This window comes from Theropithecus gelada, chromosome 7b, assembly GCF_003255815.1.
Source record: "Theropithecus gelada isolate Dixy chromosome 7b, Tgel_1.0, whole genome shotgun sequence".
Lineage (NCBI taxonomy): Eukaryota > Metazoa > Chordata > Mammalia > Primates > Cercopithecidae > Theropithecus > Theropithecus gelada.
Window position 1 is genome coordinate 58009666 of NC_037675.1, and position 17506 is coordinate 58027171.

The 17506-nt window shown below is 44.1% G+C and overlaps 1 pseudogene; it reads right to left on the reverse strand.

The window, feature by feature from the left end:
* Window positions 1-1425: 1425 nt before the first annotated feature.
* Window positions 1426-1597, reverse strand: LOC112629631 (annotated as a pseudogene).
* Between the last annotated feature and the right edge of the window lie 15909 nt (window positions 1598-17506).

The window sequence follows — 17506 nt, forward strand, 5'->3', positions numbered from 1 at the left end:
CATGCTCAGTAGCTGGGACTAGCCTAGTGGAATGGTAACTTCTCCTCGGAATGGTAACTTCTTCTCCGATAACATTTCCTTTAAGCCAGGTACCTTTGATGCCCTTTCTTCCCTTGACTCAGGCCACCGTGAGCTCCTGCTGTTGCTGCAGCAGCGTCCTGTGCAGTTGGAGCTTGACAGCCCTTCCTCGGCTGTCCTTCCTTTCTCCTGCTCCCACGCCCAGGCTTCTGTCTCTCCACAGCCCTGGTGCATGCACACAAAACCCCGGAAACGGGGCGCCAACACTCCAGAGCAAACTTTGACCAAAGGATGGAAGAGCCAATGGAGAAAACCTCCCCTCTCCCATGCCTTTCAGTGGTTCCCCAGAAAGCCTCCCTGGGACACTTGTCCCACTTGTCCATGGGAGTAACCAGCTCTGTAGCTCTGTAATGCACCCCTAAGTTGGCTTTCCCTTCCTCCTTTTTTTTTTTTTTTTTTTTTTTTTGAGATGGACTCTTGCTCTGTTGCCCAGGCTGGAGTGCAGTGGAGCAGTCTCAGCTCACTGCAACCCCTGCCTCCCGAGTTCAAGTGATTCTCATGCCTCAGCTCCCCAAGTAGCTGGGATTACAGGTGGGCACCACCATGCCCTGATAGTTTTTATATTTTTATTAATAGTAGAGATGGAGTTTCACCATGTTGGCCAGGCTGGTCTTGAACTCCTGACCTCAGGTAATCCGCCCACCTCAGCCTCCCAAAGTGCTGGGATTACAGGCGTGAGTCACCAAGCCCAGCCCTTGTTTGATTCTTCTTGATTCCCTCACACCAGACCCCTAGGATGGCTTATTAAAATAAACCACTGACACACAGGCCCTGGTCTCAGACTGCCGTTTTTGGGAGAAGCCAAGGTAAGACCTTCTTTTAAACAAAGGACTTCTTAAGAAGGCTTCCCTTCTCCGTGGGTGGAATTTCCAGGCTGCAGGATACATGCTGGGGTAATGCACTTCCCCCAAGTCCCTGAAGCTACCAAGGCACAATCTCACATGGCTTTTGTTCTGCTAGATTGTCAGGGCCTGCTTATTTGTTTATCTCCCACTTTATACTGAATTCAAGAACAGTGTCTTTGTTTTTTATTTTTCTGAGATGGAGTCTTGCTCTGTCTGCCCAGGCTGGAGTGCAATGGTGTGATCTCGGCTCACTGCAATCTCTGCCTCCCGGGTTCAAGCAATTCTCCTGCCTCAGCCTCCCAAGTAGCTGGGACTACAGGCGCCCACCACCAAGTCCAGCTAATTTTTGTATTTTTAGTAAAGATGGGTTTCACCATGTTAGCCAGGCTGGTCTCAAACTCCTGACCTCTTGACAGTGTCTCTTCTTTCTATATCTCTGTGCCTAGTACAGTGTCTGGCAAACAGTAGATCCTTAAAAGTATTTTTGATGGATGAATGGATGAATGAATGAGGTGAATGCAAGTGAATCACGACTGTCCTCATATTGGATATCATAGTTAACTATTTACTCTACTTAAACCCCACCTACATCCCCAAATAATTTAAACATAATACAACGGAAAAATAATATAACAGAATTACACTTGATCTTAGCCAAAAGGCCGAGAAGTGATTATAACAGAATTCAGTTAAATTTTAAGGGAAGAAGGAAGAGACACATAGTCTCCTGGATATTTCCGCCAGCACACACAAAGAACTCTTACTTTTGTCACTGCATACCCGCTTCATTGGCACCCCTCCATTATCATCATGGTTGAGCCCCTTACGGTGGCTACTGAGTAGTTGCACTCGCCTCGGTCCCTTTCTCTTGCTTTCCCAGTGACCCGTTAGAGATCTGCATAGATTTTCCCTCAGAGATTCCTCTAGAGGAAGTGTAAGGGTGTCTTTTTTTTTTTTTTTTTGAGACAGAGTTTTGCTCTTGTCACCCAGGCTGGAGTGCAGTAGCATTATCTTGGCTCACTGCAACCTCTACCTCCTGGGTTCAAGCGATTTTCCCGCCTCAGCCTCCCAAGTAGCTGGGAGTATAGGCGTGCGGCACCACACCCGGCTTGTTTTCTATTTTTTGGTAGAGACAGAAGTTTCACCATGTTGGCCAGGCTGGTCTGGAACTCCTGACCTCAAGTAATCCACCTGCCTCAGCCTCCCAGAGTGCTGGGATTACAGACGTGAGCCACTATGCCCAGCTGGAAGTCTTATATCAAGGATATGAAGATAGAAAGGATATAACTTTTCTATGAGGTTTTAGGACCATTCAGATGCAGAGTGAGTAGGCACTCAGTGCCCATATTTCACCTGAGCTTCCCATAATAGGAGACCAAATCATCTTGGGAAGCTGGCACCAGGAGAGACTTACCTTAAAAGGTGTCCTGGGATGCCAAGAAGCTCTGTCAGGTTCCCTTACCCTCTGAAGTATCACGTGCAACTGCAGTGTCACATGGTAATTTTTTTTCCACAACCAGATGCTGAGACAAGCGGGCAGGAGGCAGAGCCTGTGGGAGAATGCAGGTCCAGGGACCGAACTCCCTCCAGAGCCAAGAAAGTGCCACACCTCAGTGTTGTCCCCAGAGTTGGGAGCCAGATTCTCTCGCTGGCTTCTGTGGAGTCTTAAGGAGATAAATACTATAAAGCATTTAGAACAACTGGAAGTTTGTTTTTTATTTTTTATTTTTATTTTTGAGATGGAGCCTTGCTCTGTTGCCCTGGCTGGAGTGCAATGGTGTGATCTCTGCTCGCTGTAACCTCTACATCCCACCGGGTTCAAGCAATTCTCCTGCCTCAGCCTCCAGAGTAGCTGGGATTACAGGTGCCCACCACCACACCTGGCTAATTTTTGTATTTTTAATAAAGATGGGGTTTTGCCATGTTGGCTAGGCTGGTCTCAAATTCCTGACCTCAAGTGATCCTCCCGCTTCGGCCTCCCAAAGTGCTGGGATTACAGGCGTGAGCCACCGTGACTGTCCTGGAAGTTTATTTTAAATTTAGTTTCCTATTTAATTCAATTAGATTTTATTTTATTTTATTTTTCAAGACAGAGTCTTGCTCTGTCACCCAGGCTCTTGCAGTGGTGCAATCATCGCTTACTGCAGCTTTGACATTTGGGGCTCAAGCAATCCTCCCACCTTAGCCTCCCAAGTTCCTGGAACTACAGGCATGTGACACCATGCCTGACTAATTTTTAAGAAATCTTTTGTAGAGATGAAGTCTCACTATACTGCCAGGCTGGTCTCAAACTCCTGGACTCAAGCAGTCCTCCCACCTTTGCCTCCCAAGTGTTGGGATTGCAGTAAGACATTGTGCCTGGCCCTAGATGAGAAATTGAGATTTTAGCAACATTCCTGCTATAAGAATAGTAGTTGCAGAGGACTGAAGTTAAGTGTAATCTTGTATTGCCAAAAGCCATGATTTATCAGTTAAGATGCTTTTGATTGGAAGTAACTGTATTAGTCAGGGTTCTCTAAAGGGACAGAACTAATAGGATATATGTATATATGAAAGGGAGTTTATTAAGGAGAATTGACTCACACAATCAGAAGTCCCACAATAAGTAGTCTTCAAGTTGAGGAGCCAGGAAGCCAGTGGTGGATCAGTCCAAGTCCCAAAACCTCACAAGTAGGGAAACTGACAGTGAAGCCTTCAGTCTGTGGCCAAAGGCCCGAGAGCCCTTGGCAAACCACTAGTGTAAGTCCAAGAGTCCAAAAGCTGAAGAACTTGGAGTCTGATATTCGAGGGCAGGAAGCATCCAGCTTGGGAGAAAGATGAAGTCCGGAAGACTCAGCAAGTCAAGTCCGTCTAAGTTATTCTGCCTGTTTCATTCTAGCCATGCTGGCTGCTGATTAGATGGTGCCCACTCAAGTTGAGCGTGGGTCTGTCTCTCCCAGTCCACTAACTTACATATTAATCTCTGTTGGCAACACCCTCACAGATACAACCCAGGAACAGTACTTTGCATCCTTCAATCCAATCAAGTTGACACTCATTATTAACCATCACAGTAATAAACTCCAAATCAAACCAATTTGAACAATAAGGAAATTTATTATCTCACATAGCAGAAAGAAAAGAGGTACAGTAAGTTCCAGAGTTGTTGTTTCAACAGCTCAAGGATGTCACCAATGATCCAAGACCTCTCTGCTCTCCCATCTTAAGTAGCCTCACCCTGGGGCTGGGAGTGAGATGGCTGTAGTGGTCCCAGCCTCACACCCAGACCTAAAATCTGGAGGGAAATGAGAAACTACCTCTTCCTGTGGTTTCTTTTAGGAGAGGAAACTTTCCCCAAAAGCTCCCTCATCAGATTTTTTTTTTTTTTTTTTTTTTTGAGACACGGTCTCTCTCTGTCTCCCAGGCCGGAGAGCAGTGGTGCAATCTTAGCTCACTGCAACCTCCACCTCCTGGATTCAGGTGATTCTCCTGCCTCAGCCTCCTGAGTAGCTGGGATTACAGGCGTGTGCCACCACGCCTGACTAATTTTTGTATTTTTAGTAGAGATGGGGTTTCACTGTGTTGGCCAGGCTGGTCTCGAACTCCTGACCTCAGGTGATCTGCCCACCTGCCTCGGCCTCCCAACATGCTAGGATTACAGGCATGAGCCACTGTGCCCGGCCCCTCATCAGATTTTATCTTACATTTCATTATCTAGAATAGGGTCATAGCTTAAGCTAAATTATGCTCTAGTAGGAAATCATCCTCAACTCTCAGTAGTTTCAGAATGCAAAGGTGTGTTTCTTGCTTCGTGCAAAGTATGTTGTGGTTCCAGAGACTCTCTGGGGTAGCTCGCTCCATAAGCTGGCTCAGAAATCTTGTGGACACCTGCATCTCCATTCTTCCACATTCCTTATGGCAGAGGGAGAGTAGCAGAGGGTCTTGCACAACTGTTTAATGCTGAATCCCTAAATGATACTTGTCACTTTCGTCCATGGCTCATTAGTCATATGGCCCCATTCGATTGCAAGTATATGGAGAAGTATTGTCTTCCTATGTCCTAAGAAAGGACAGTAGAATCAGATGTGGAAGACACTGGAAACTCTCCACCACCATGCCTAATCCTGACCAGTCACCCGAGAAGGTGGTGGTAGCAGGGCAGTGGAATAAGATTAGGCTAATTTTCTAAGGTGGGATGAATATTGAGGAGTAAATCATAAATCCACTCCAGGTGGTCTAACAATTAAGAAAACAAACATAAACCTTTTAGATCTAAGAAGATGACACAAATTAAAGAGTAATTTACTCTGTATTGCTCAGGTAATGATTACCCAATCTTTGATTTGATTGTCAGAAAAAAGAAGAATGACAAATCCAATTACGTGTGTTAGACTCTTACCTAAACGCACTACCACTATCCAGCTGAAAAATCCCTTCTGCCTAAACAATTTGAATTTGGAGACACAGGTGTTTCATACAATTTCAGGGTTCATTTTATTTGCACATCACAGTTGAACGTTTAAGGGTTCATAAAATGGTTTTTGATCCTGCAGAACAATCTTTATTAAATTAAAACTCTATTCAATCTCTAGCAACCAAATTCAGTCTCAAATATGAGGAAGAAGTTTATGGGCAACTTTTGGAAACTCTTTTCCTACAAAACCAAACACAGCACACTGTTTTTTTAAAAAAAGAGTTTCTCATGGCCTCTCAATTTCTCAAAATGAAACCCAGCTTCTTCTTCTCTGCCACATTTGAAAAAGCTTTTTTTTGGTCTTGGCCATCCAGTGACCAGCTGCATCAAAATTCCCCGGAGAATTATAAACTGTCCTTCCTCACCACCACCACCACCACCACCACCACCACCCACACCCACACCTACACACACACACACACACACACACACACACGGTAATAAATAAATATAAACAGAAAGAGCTGGAGCCTAGAGATTCTGCTTGAGTGGCTCTAGTATGTGGCTCAGGAAGCTGCACTTTTAAAAAGCCTCTCAAATAATCTGGATGTGCTGCTGGTTTTACATCACAGTTATCTGTCAACAGGTAAAGGGCCGCCTATTGACAGTTATTTTCTTCACCTGATGGTTAGTTTATCTAACAAGTCATGGCTCTCATTAGGTTGTTAGGGCAACAGAGTGATCTTTATTGAGCCTAATAGAGTAATAAATCCAGCTGGCGTCACTTTATTGCATGTTAGTCTAGGTGTTTATTTCTTGACACTATTCTGATGGGTCAGATGAGGATGTTTCCGATGGAAAAATAGATCCTTCCTTCTGGTTTGACTTTGTATAGAATGAATGTTAATGTAACTGAGCCCACCTTTAGTATAGCTTTTTCTCATTATAAATAGAAGTGGTTGCCAATATTCTTGCTTGCCTTTTAAAGTAGCAAATATTTAGTGATAAAAACCTTGTTTTGTTCTCTGTATGTCAGTTTATTCATCTGTAAAGTAGAGGCAATAATAGCATCTATTTGTTACAAGCGATTGTTAAAAATTAAACAAGACAGGCCAGGCACCGTGGCTCATGCCTGCAATCCCAGCACTCTGGGAGGCCAAGGTGGGCGAATCACCTGCGGTCAGGAGTTTGAGACCAGCCTGGCCAACTTGGTGAAACTCCATCTCTACTACAAATAAAAAATTAGCTGGGCATGGTGGCAGGTGCCTGTAATCCCAGCTACTCGAGAGGCTAAGCAGGAGAATCTTGAACCGGGGAGGCAGAGGTTGCAGTGAGCAGAAAATGCACCACTGCACACCAGCCTGGGCAACAGGAGAGAGACTCCATCTCAAAAAAAAAGACAGAACATAGTACCTGGAAATAGACCAACATACAAATATATCCAATCGAATTTTGATAAAGATGCAAAAGAAATTCAATGGAAGAAAGAGAGCCTTTTCAACAAATGGTGCTAGAGCAATTAGACATCCATAGGCTGTTCCTTATACAAAAATTAATTCAAAATAGATCACAAACCTAATAAATGTAAATGGGAAAACTTCTAGAAAAATATAGGAGAAAATCTTTAGGATCTAAGACTAGGCAAAGAATTCTTATACTTGAAACCAAAAGCATGATCTCTTAAAAAAAAAAGATAAATTGTACTTAATCAAAATTTAAATTTTTGTTCTACATAAGACCCAATTAAGAAGATGAAAAGACAAGCTACAGAGTTGGAGAAACTATTGCAAATCACTTATCCTGTAGAGGATATGTAATATTCTAGTATCTAGAATAGAAAGAGAACTTTCAAAACTTCACAGTAAAAGCAAGCAGACAAACAAACAAAAAAAACCTTCACCAAAAAGGAGAACATTACAATAGAAAATGGGCAAAAGACATGAAGAAATATTTCATCATAGTGGATACACAATCATCATACAGGACACACAAATGATAAACAAGCACATGAAAAGATATTTGACATCAACCATTAGGGAAGTGTAAAATAAAACCAGAGTGAAATATCAGTATATACCTATCAGAACGACTGAAATAAAAAGTAGTCACAACACCAAATGCTGGTGAGGATGTGGAGAAGCTGGACAGATCAGACATTGCTACTGGGCATGTAAAACAGTTTGGCAATTGCTCAAGAACTTAAACATGCAACTACGATACAACCCAATAATTGTATTCTTGGGCATTTATCCCAGGGAAGCAAATACTTACATTCACACACAAACCTGTACACAAATGTTTACAGAAGCTTTATTCATATAGTCAAAAACTGTAACAGGTGGATGGTTAAATTGTGGTACTTCTGGACCATGGAATGCTAGCAGCAATAAAAAGGAATGAACTATTGATATATACAGCAATCTTGATGGATCTCCAGACAATTACGCTGAGTGGGGAAGGTGGGGAATCACGCATTACATGCTGCTTACTTCTACTCATACAACGTCACTGAAATAACAAATTCATAGACATGGAGAACAGACTAGTGGTTGCCAGGGGTTAAGGAGGGATGGGAGTGACAGGGAAGTAGGTGTGGCTATAATAGGACAATATAAGGCAGGGGTCCCCAACCTTTTTGGCACCAGGGACCCATTTAATGGAAGACAGTTTTTCCACGGAGTGCAGTGGAATGGTTTCAGGCTGATTCAAGCGCATTGCATTTATCAGATTCTCAGAAGAAGCATGCAGCCCAGATCCTTCACATGTGCGGTTCACAATAGGGTTTGCGCTCCTGTGAGAATCTAATGCCGCCCGTGAACTGACAGGAGGCCGTAATTCGAGTGATGGGGAGCGGCTGTAAATACAGATGAAGCTGTGCTCACTCACCCTCTGCTCACCTCCTGCAGTGTGGCCCTGTTGCTAACAGGCCACGGACCAGTACTGGGTTGGGGACTTCTTTTATAAGGGATCCCCATGGTGATGAAAATATTGCATATCTTGACTGTGTCAATGTCAACATCCTGGTTCTGACTTTGTTCTATGGTCCTGCAAGATATTACTATTGGGGGAAACTAGGCAAAGGATACACAGGATCTTTTTATTTCCTATAATTGCGTGTGAGTCTACAATGATCTCAAACTAAAATGTTGAATTAAAAAATTAAATGAGGCTAGGCGCGGTGGCTCACGCCTATAATCCCAGCACTTTGGGAGGCTGAGGGGGTGGTGAATCACCTGAGGTCAGCAGTTCGAGACCAGCCTGACCAATATAGTGAAACTCCATCTCTACTAAAAATACAAAAATTAGCCAGGCATGCTGGCGTGTGCCTGTAGTCCACGTTACTGGGGAGGCTGAGGCAGGAGAATCACTTGAACCTGGGAGGCACAGGTTGCAGTGAGCCGAGATCACATTACTGCACTCACACCACTCCCCAGAGTGAAAGGGCTGACTCTATAGATATTTTAAGAGTGACAGAGCAAGACTCCATCCCCCCACCCCCCCAAAAATTAAATGAGATAATATCCATGGCAGACACATAGTAAGCCTTTAATAGATTTTAGCTATTATTGATTACACTCTCCTGCACTCAGTTAATATAACTCCTGTTCTGTCCCTGTGTCCCTTCTGAAATACCATGAAGCAACATGATACAGATGAAAGGCAGTGCTAGCTGGGAGACCAACTCAAGTTCTAATCATGACTCTGACACCTATGAATCAGTTATATGACACTGGGCAAGACAAAATCTTTCTCTAGCCTTATTCTCATCAATAAATTGAGGATAATTCCTCTTTGTCCTCATTGCAGGCCTTTTGGGTTTGTTTGCTTGTTTAAGAATCAAATAAATGATATTTGGGGGGAAAAAAGGCTTTGAAAACTCTTAAGTGCTATAGAAACACAAACATATTCAACATACATTTATTAAATCCCTCTTACTCATCTACCACTGCTATTACTAATAAATATGACCATTTACTCTCTTGAAACCCATGCTGGAATTTGGCATGCAAATATCCTGAGTGTTGCTCATTTGCATTGGAAAAAGGGAAAGAGGTGGGAGGCCTTTTGAAGCCTTTTAAAAATTGAGCTCGGGGGATGAATTCTTATCACTGGGCCCAAGGTGTAATTGATTTTCTACACAATGGCTCACAGGTGCTACGTTTAACACCCTGAGTAGTAGGAGGGTGGAAATGTATCCCAAGGTGCAGCTATTACTTAAAATATCTACAAAGTCAGCCCCTTCGCTCTGGGGAAGGCAGCGAAGTCTTGGGGGTGGGAGGACCTGGTGGGGGGATTCCACCCAGTTGGTGGATGTGCTGACAGAGGCACCTGCTCCTTACTTATCCCACTTGGAGAACTGGGCCTTGGCTTCCATGGCCAGAAGCCAAAAGCACCTCTTTTTCAGACCTGGATCACAAGGGCCGGGAAGAACACAGGGCAAACCCACCATGAAATACATATTAATATTATAACAACCCTTTCAGAATTCACTGTTGCTATGTCAACAAAGCAGCTGGGGAAATTGGGTCTTTGGGAAATTGGGAAATGAGGTTGGCTTTGGCAACCTGGCAAATGTTTCCTGCTCTCAGAACAATTGGTCTGTGACACCAGTCAGCCTTTTCCTACCTACCCTTTCTTCTGCTTATTTCTATGAAAATTGAGAAGCAAAACAACAGCCATTAAGGTTTGGGGTTAGGGAATTTCTGTGTCATGGAAGAAGAAAGAGAAACAAAACGATTCTTCTTTCTCCACCAACCTTAACCCTTTTCACCTGTTTATGCCCTTGTCTCAGTTCCAACCTGGACTCCACCAGACTGAAATAGATTCTGTAGCCATCTCTGTGATTTTAATTGAATTACTGACTTCATCTCAGTTTCAATTACCTCCTCTTCTAAAATGAAAGTATATTCGCAGGACTGACTACATAATCTGTGGGGCGAATACAAGATGGAAGTGTGGGGTCCCTTATTAAAAAATGGTTAAGGCTGGGTGAGGTGACTCATGCCTGTAATCCCAACACTTTGGGAGGCCAAGGCAGATGGATCACTTGAGCTCAGAAGTTCGAGACCAGCCTGGCCAACGTGGTGAAACCCTGTCTCTACTAAAAATGTAAAAATTAGCCAGGTGTGGTGGCACACGCCTGTAGGAGAATTGCTTGAACCTAGGAGGTGGAGGTTGCAGTGAGCCGAGATTGTGCCACTGCACTCCAGCCTGGGAGACAGAGTGAGACTTTGTCTCAAAAAAAAAAAGGTTAAGAATTTCAAGACAGTGATAGTAGACCATCAAACCAAGCACAGTGCCCTAAGCATGGGGCCACTTGTTGAGTACACAGGTTGCATGCCCCTGAAGCTGGGCCTCTGTATTAATTAAGATTGTGGGTTTACAGATGAGAGAAGCCAAGTCATGCTTGTTCTGCAAAAAGATACTTTATGGAACGGTTACTGTGGTGTGGAATCCGAGGGAGAGGTGATCAAGTGAGGGGTTTGGCCTGTGCCACATACTCAGCTGGGATGAGCCCCCAGACCCCTGTCCTCTCATCTCTGCTGTCCTCAGAGTAGCAGCTCTGTCCCTTGCCTTCGTATGTACCCTGAGGATTGAGCAGTTTAGGCAACTCCTGAGTTTTCCATTTTAAGGTTCAACCACCAGAGAGACTCACTGACATACTCTTGGTCTCCTAAATACAAAAAACCTGGGAAGGGCCGGCCTTCAGATTAGCTCAGGTGCCCACCCTAGACCAATCAACCATGGATGGGGGCCCCCAGTGAGCTTCAGAATAATGGTGGGGAAGTCGGGGGCAGACTGGCAAATAATCCTTATAGGTGCCTACCTGTTATAGGAACATGGATGTCAGCTGGGTGCGGTGGCTCATGCCTATAATCCCAGCACTTTGGGAGGCCGAGGCGGGCGGATCACGAGGTCAGGAGATCGAGACCATCCTGGCTAACATGGTGAAACCCCGTCTCTACTAAAAATACAAAAAATTAGCTGGGCGTGGTGGTGGGTGCCTGTAGTCCCAGCTATGCGGGAGGCTGAGGCAGGAGAATGGCGTGAACCTGGGAGGCGAAGCTTGCAGTAAGCTGAGATTACGCCACTGCACTCCAGCCTGGGCAACAGAGCGAGACTCTGTCTCAAAAAAAAAAAAAAAAAAAAAGAGAACATGGATGTCTGATTTCATCTTACGGCTGCTACAGATCTATTGGTAGCAACTGCCTCGAGGCGTGGATAGAGACTATGCCTGGGGCCTCGCTAGACTTGGTAGGGCAGGCCACCCTGCTGTCCATGGCCCAGCCGCCTGCATCTGCCATCCCTGAACTAGATGCTGTGAGCACAATGTTCTCTCACAGCCCTAACATTCTATGCGTATTGCATCTCTCTGCTCGTATTCATCCCCCAAATCAACTTTCAGGAAGCCTTCACATGTAGGGATAATTTATTTCATTCAATAGATGTTGGTTCAATCTGATTAAATCTTTTAAAAATAAATGGATTTATTTTAAACACACAAGAGAAATGCGCTAGCTTAGGCAATCCCAAAGCGAATCCTTTTGTAAAGCAGACTCTTATTTAAATTGAATAGCCACTTAGCTCCTTCACAAATAAGAATTTTTATATAGAGTTCTTTGCTTAACTGAGATAGACTGAGGCTACAACTTGCAAATGCAACCACTGAGGAAGAAGGTGGTCGGTCCGCAGCTTATAGAAAAATGTATCAATAGGCCTTGCTCTATCCCACCCCCATCTAAGCGCAAGAGAGGGTTTCTCCTTCATTGGTACATCCTCTGGTGACTACTTCCCTTCAAGGACGCCTGAGTGTTTATTTCAGCATGTGTCCACTTGTAGAGGAATTTTTCTTTTTTGTGGTGGTATGAGGGTGAGCAGCAGAGGCAGATAACAGTGACGACTTTAGATAAGCACTGTCTAATTTGGTAGCTATGAGCCACATATGCTTTTTTCTCTTCTCTTTTCTTGCTTTCTTTCTTTCTTTCCTTTCTTTCTTCTTTCTTTCCTTCTTTTTCTTCTTTCTCTTTTTCTTTCCTTTCTTTTTTCTTCTTTCTCTCTTTGTCTTTTTCTTTCCTTTCTTTCTCTTTCTTTCACTTTTTTTTTTTTTTTTTTTGACAGGGTCTTGCTTTGTTGCCCAAGCTGGAGTGTAGTCATGCAATCACAATCACAATCACTGCAGCCTCCACCTCCCAGGCTCAAGTGATCCTCCAACCTCAGCCTCCCTAGCTGGGACTACAGGTGTGTGCCACCCCATCCAGCTAAGTTTTACATTTTTTGCAGAGATAGGGGTTTCATCATGTTGCCTAGGCTGGCCTCGAACTCCTGAGTTCAAACGATTTGCTTTCCTTAGCCTCCCCAAGTGCTGGGATTACAGGCATGAGCCACGGCACCCAGCCCCACCTGTGCTATGGAGCACTTGAAATGTGGCTCTACTGAATTGAGACATGCTGTATATGTAAATACCACACTGGATTTTGAAGACTGTATGAAAAAAAGAAATGTAAACTGTCTTATTTTTACTATTTATTAATTTCATGCTGAATTTTTTTCATATATTGGGTCAAATAAAATGTATTATTAATTTTACCTGTTTCTTTTTACTTTTTAATGCAGCTACTGAAAAATTTAAACTGACTGACGTGGTTCGTACAGGCAGTCAGGAGGCCATGCTCAACTGGTTGCTTCTTCTCTATGTGGTCTCCAGGCTTCTCTGTGTGTTCTCTCCAGAAAAGGAATGGTGGCTCAAAGGTTTAAAGGAAGGAAGCAGAAACTGCCAGTCCTCTTAAAGGCTGGGCCCAGAAATGACAGAAAGTCACAGAGTCTGCCCGGGCTCAAAAAGAGAGGACACAGACTCAGTTCCTGGTGGGAGGGGTCTCAACAGTTTGGCTGGGCATCTGTATCCCCCTCTGCATCAATCTCATAGAAGGTTCATGCCCCCGCTCCAGCAGATTCTCCTCTGAGCTGAGTATGGTGATCATCAGGGCTGAGAAGGGCTGACAAGGGTGACCGTGGGGCATGGAACTCTGGCCACCCTGGTGGCCTCTGACTCTGCTCGTCACCCACCATGCAGACACAGGAAAGCTGCTGGCCCTTCTACAAAACAGGGATGTTTTCTTCACTTAATGAGACATAGGGACTGTGCCACCTCAAATCTCTGCCTGGGAACGATGGCCCTAGGGAAGGGTCCTTGTCACCAGGCCTGAGGGACATTGCACATGGGGGAGAGGGTTCTCACAGGACCACATGGCGTCTTCTAGAATGACAAGCTAGTGCTCCCTCAAAGGAAGACAGGAAGGGATTCATGGGCATTCCCATTCAGCAGATGATGGAAAACATAAGCGTCCCTCTCTTGCTCTTCCTTGATTCTGTTCTAACCTAAGGCTTATCCTCTAAAGCGCTGATCTTCTGCCCACTCTTTTCCTAAGGACTGGTAGGAAGCAGCCCACCCCATTTTACTCGTTGTCACGTCGGACCTGAGCCCACCCTACCCATTGTATCATCCCCTTCCCTCCCTCTCCCTCCAGACCTGTGCAAGAAGACTTATTTCCTGTGTGAGAAATGAAGCAGAAAGTGGCAGTGGATGATCCACCGTCATTTCTGAGGCGCATTGCCCACCTAGCAAGGTTTGGGGGCTCAGAACAGCTAAGTGGCACCTTTACTCCCTGGGGCAGTATTTGAAAGTAACGTCAGCCCCCAGTACCCAGTTAAAATTCATACCTTTTATCCTCCACAATCATTTGAGATTCATATCATTAAGTTTGATTCTGGGAAGATGCCTCGATATTCTAAATTATTTGTTAGCCTGGCACGGCAAATAAACATTTGTGAAATCCATTTCAAAAGATGTTAACACTGGTGAAACCCACGTGCCCCCAGAGGGATTATACAAATTTCCATGTCAAATATTTGAGGCAAAGCACTTGTAGAGAAACAGTGTTTTTTTGTGTTTTGATGCCTTTCATTTCCATAAACTAGATTACTTTCTGAAATTACTTTCACACAGAGAACAGTTTCTATTGAATTCCAGTCAGTGAACTCCTCCGAGTGTGAGGTGAATAAAATATTTTGGGGCTGTGGAGCTTCCTTCATGCATATACACCCGTGTCGTGTAAGAACAGCAAACCAAGTTGAGATGTTATCTTCAGAGCTCATGTACCCCGATCTGCTGTCTTACAGTAATTGCTAAACAACTGATTCATTTAGAGCCTAACAAGGATGCTCTCCAGCTTTCTCTTCCCCTCATCTCTCCTACCTGGCTAACAATGACTCTAGCTCTGTTGTTAACTGCAGATTTGCTGGCAGGCAGCTGCTTGCTACAACGAGGTTCTCCAACAGTCAAGTTTTATCTGCCGCTTGCAAACACTGATTCTGCCAAAAAAGATACATACAGAAAAATTTGATCCCAGCAAGCATTGTCCTATTGTCCTAGTTCTGTCAAACCTACAAAATTAAAATGGACTTCGTTTTCTTAAAGGGGGAAAAAAGAAAGGAAAAAGAAAAAGTAGTGGAAGAACCAAGTAGAATAAAGCTGCTGGGTTCAATGTTACGTGAAACAAACAGGCATTTCCCATAGGTGGGAGCTGTGAGCTGCTGTATGGAGACAGAATGTTGATTCCTATACGGGTGGGAACAGAAGGGACAATCTCTTGTTAAAGTCACTTGAAGTTCTTATCTCCTAGGCACACCACGGAGAGTTCTCGGAACTGGGAAATACATTTCTTAGCAAATTTCACCTTGACCAACTTTAAAATGAGCAACTAATGATCACGCGAGGATAGCTCCAGCTGCAGCCAGAATGTGGCCCTGAAGACATCAGAGACCAGGACACTCCCACCTGAGAGGGAGGGGGAACAAAAGGCAAAGCCTAGAGAAGGTAGGGCTTGCTTGGTTTGTTGGTTTGGTTTTTTTAGTTTTCTTTTTTTCAGAGGAGAAGAGAGCAGAGTTTCAAGCTCTCCTCTAAGTAAGATGGGAGCCACTGGAGGGCGTAAACTGAGGAGCGAGATGATGTGATTTACTAATGAACAAGATCACTCTGGCCACTGAGTTAGGAGTAGACCACAGGAAGGAAGGGTTAGAAGGCTGTTGCAATCACCAAGCCAAGAGATGATGGTTGCTTGAACTAGACTGATAGCAGAAAAAAAGGTCAGAAAGGATGAATTCTGGATGTATTTGAAGGTGAGACAACCCCTTCTGGGTGTGAGAATAAAGGAGTAAAAGATGACCCCAAACTTGTTGTCCTGAGCAGCTGGACAAATGAAGTTGCCATTTACTTAGATGAAGAAGGCTGCAGATGGAAACCAGGATTTGGACATACCCGATGCTCATATTAGACTGTCGAGTGGAAAAAATCAAATAGGCAGAGAGGGCAGTCTACAGTGGAACATAACTTTGAGAGTCATCTATTCATAGATGTATTCAAAGCCTTGGAACTGGATGAGATCACCAAGTGGGTGAAAGTAAAGATAAGAAGAGGCCCTCAGGCACTGCAACATTAAGACATATTTGCAGCCTATCAAAATGTAAATACAATGCAAAATCAGTTAATTTTGTATGGACAAAATCTATCTGGTCACTTAATAGGCCCTAGAGGATTGAAACACAGAATGCATGCCTTTGGAAGGAAACACAGCAAGGTCACAAGGATTGGTTGACATTTGAGGGAATGGGAAGGAGGAAGGAGTGACATCTATCATCTTCAGAGCAGGCTCACTCCAGAAAGCAGAGGTTGTAGCAGTAGCCAAGGATGCAGATAGGGAAGTCCAGGTGTGCTAGGAGGTCACTGAACTGTTGAAAAAGAGCTTGAGGAGAAGAGGAGACCAAAGCCCAAAGAATAACATCTGCTTTGCAAATTCGACTTGGTTTCCTTGTTTCTCCTCGCCCTTCTCTATTTCACTGCCTTCACTCCTCACGCCCATGCACTGCAGGTACACATGCACATGCCTACGTGCTCTCCCATATTTTCCCTCCCTTCACATCCAGGAAAGAGGTTGGTAACAGGGTGCAGTCCATGGAAAGAGGCCTCCTGCTGGGTGAACAAATGCTGGAGATGAAAACAGCCACCCCACCCTTTTCATGCTCCATCCCCTCACCCTGCTTCACTTTTCTTCATCTCTTCACCACCACCCAACATTTCATCATAGATCTGTTTGTTGCCTTCTCAACCACCGAACGGGAACTCCACGGGGGCAGAGACTGTGTTTTCTTCACTAATGCATCCTTAGTTTCTGGGACTGTGGCTAGTATTAATACAGAGCAGGTGCTCAACAAAGTTATGTATTGAATGAAAGGAATGGTGTGCTGAAAGATACTGAGGGTTGCAATGCCAACACCAACGAGTTATGTGACTCTGGACAAGTTTCATCATCTCTCCTAGCTTCAGTTATTCGAACTACAAAATGGAAAGCATATCCATCTTGGTGGGTTGTGAGAATTAAATGAGATTGTTTTTGTAAAGCACCTGGTCTGGAATGGGTACACAAGGAAACCTTTCTTCTTTCATGCCCCCAACTTCCATCCAAAGAGAGTTGCAGAGAATTCAATTCTGGTTTTAGTGATGCAAACTAGCTTTTGGCATTGTGGGTTCCCTCTACCTTTTCTAGCTTTCTATGAAGCAAAAAAGTTTTAAGTGGCAGAGAATGAGTTTTCATGGTGAGAACTGCATTTTATAAAGTACTTTAGGCCACGCATGGTGGCTCACACCTGTAATCCCAGCACTTTGGGAGCCCATGGTAGGAGAATCCCTTGAACCCAGGAGTTCAAGACCAGCCTGAGCAACATGATGAGACCCTGTCTCTATGAAAAATTTAAAAATTAGCTGGGTGATGTGGCATGCACGTGTAGTCTCAGCTACTCAGGAGGCTAAAGAAAGAGGATTGCTTGAGCCCAGGAGGTGGAGGCTGCAGTGAGCTGTGATCGTGCCACTGCACTCCAGCCTGGGTGACAGAGAAGACCCTGTCTCAAAAAACGAAATAAGGTACTTTAACAACATAAAATAGTAACACATGTATGAAGGGATAATTTCAGAAAATAACCATACAACATTTTCTAAATGACGACTTTGTACCTAATAGACATTCAACAATGTTAGACGAATGAGTAAATGGACAGTAAGATAAATAAAAATTCAACCTAAAAGTGAAGGCTTTACTAAATCTTGCTTTTGATTATCACAACTTTTTTTTTTTTTTTT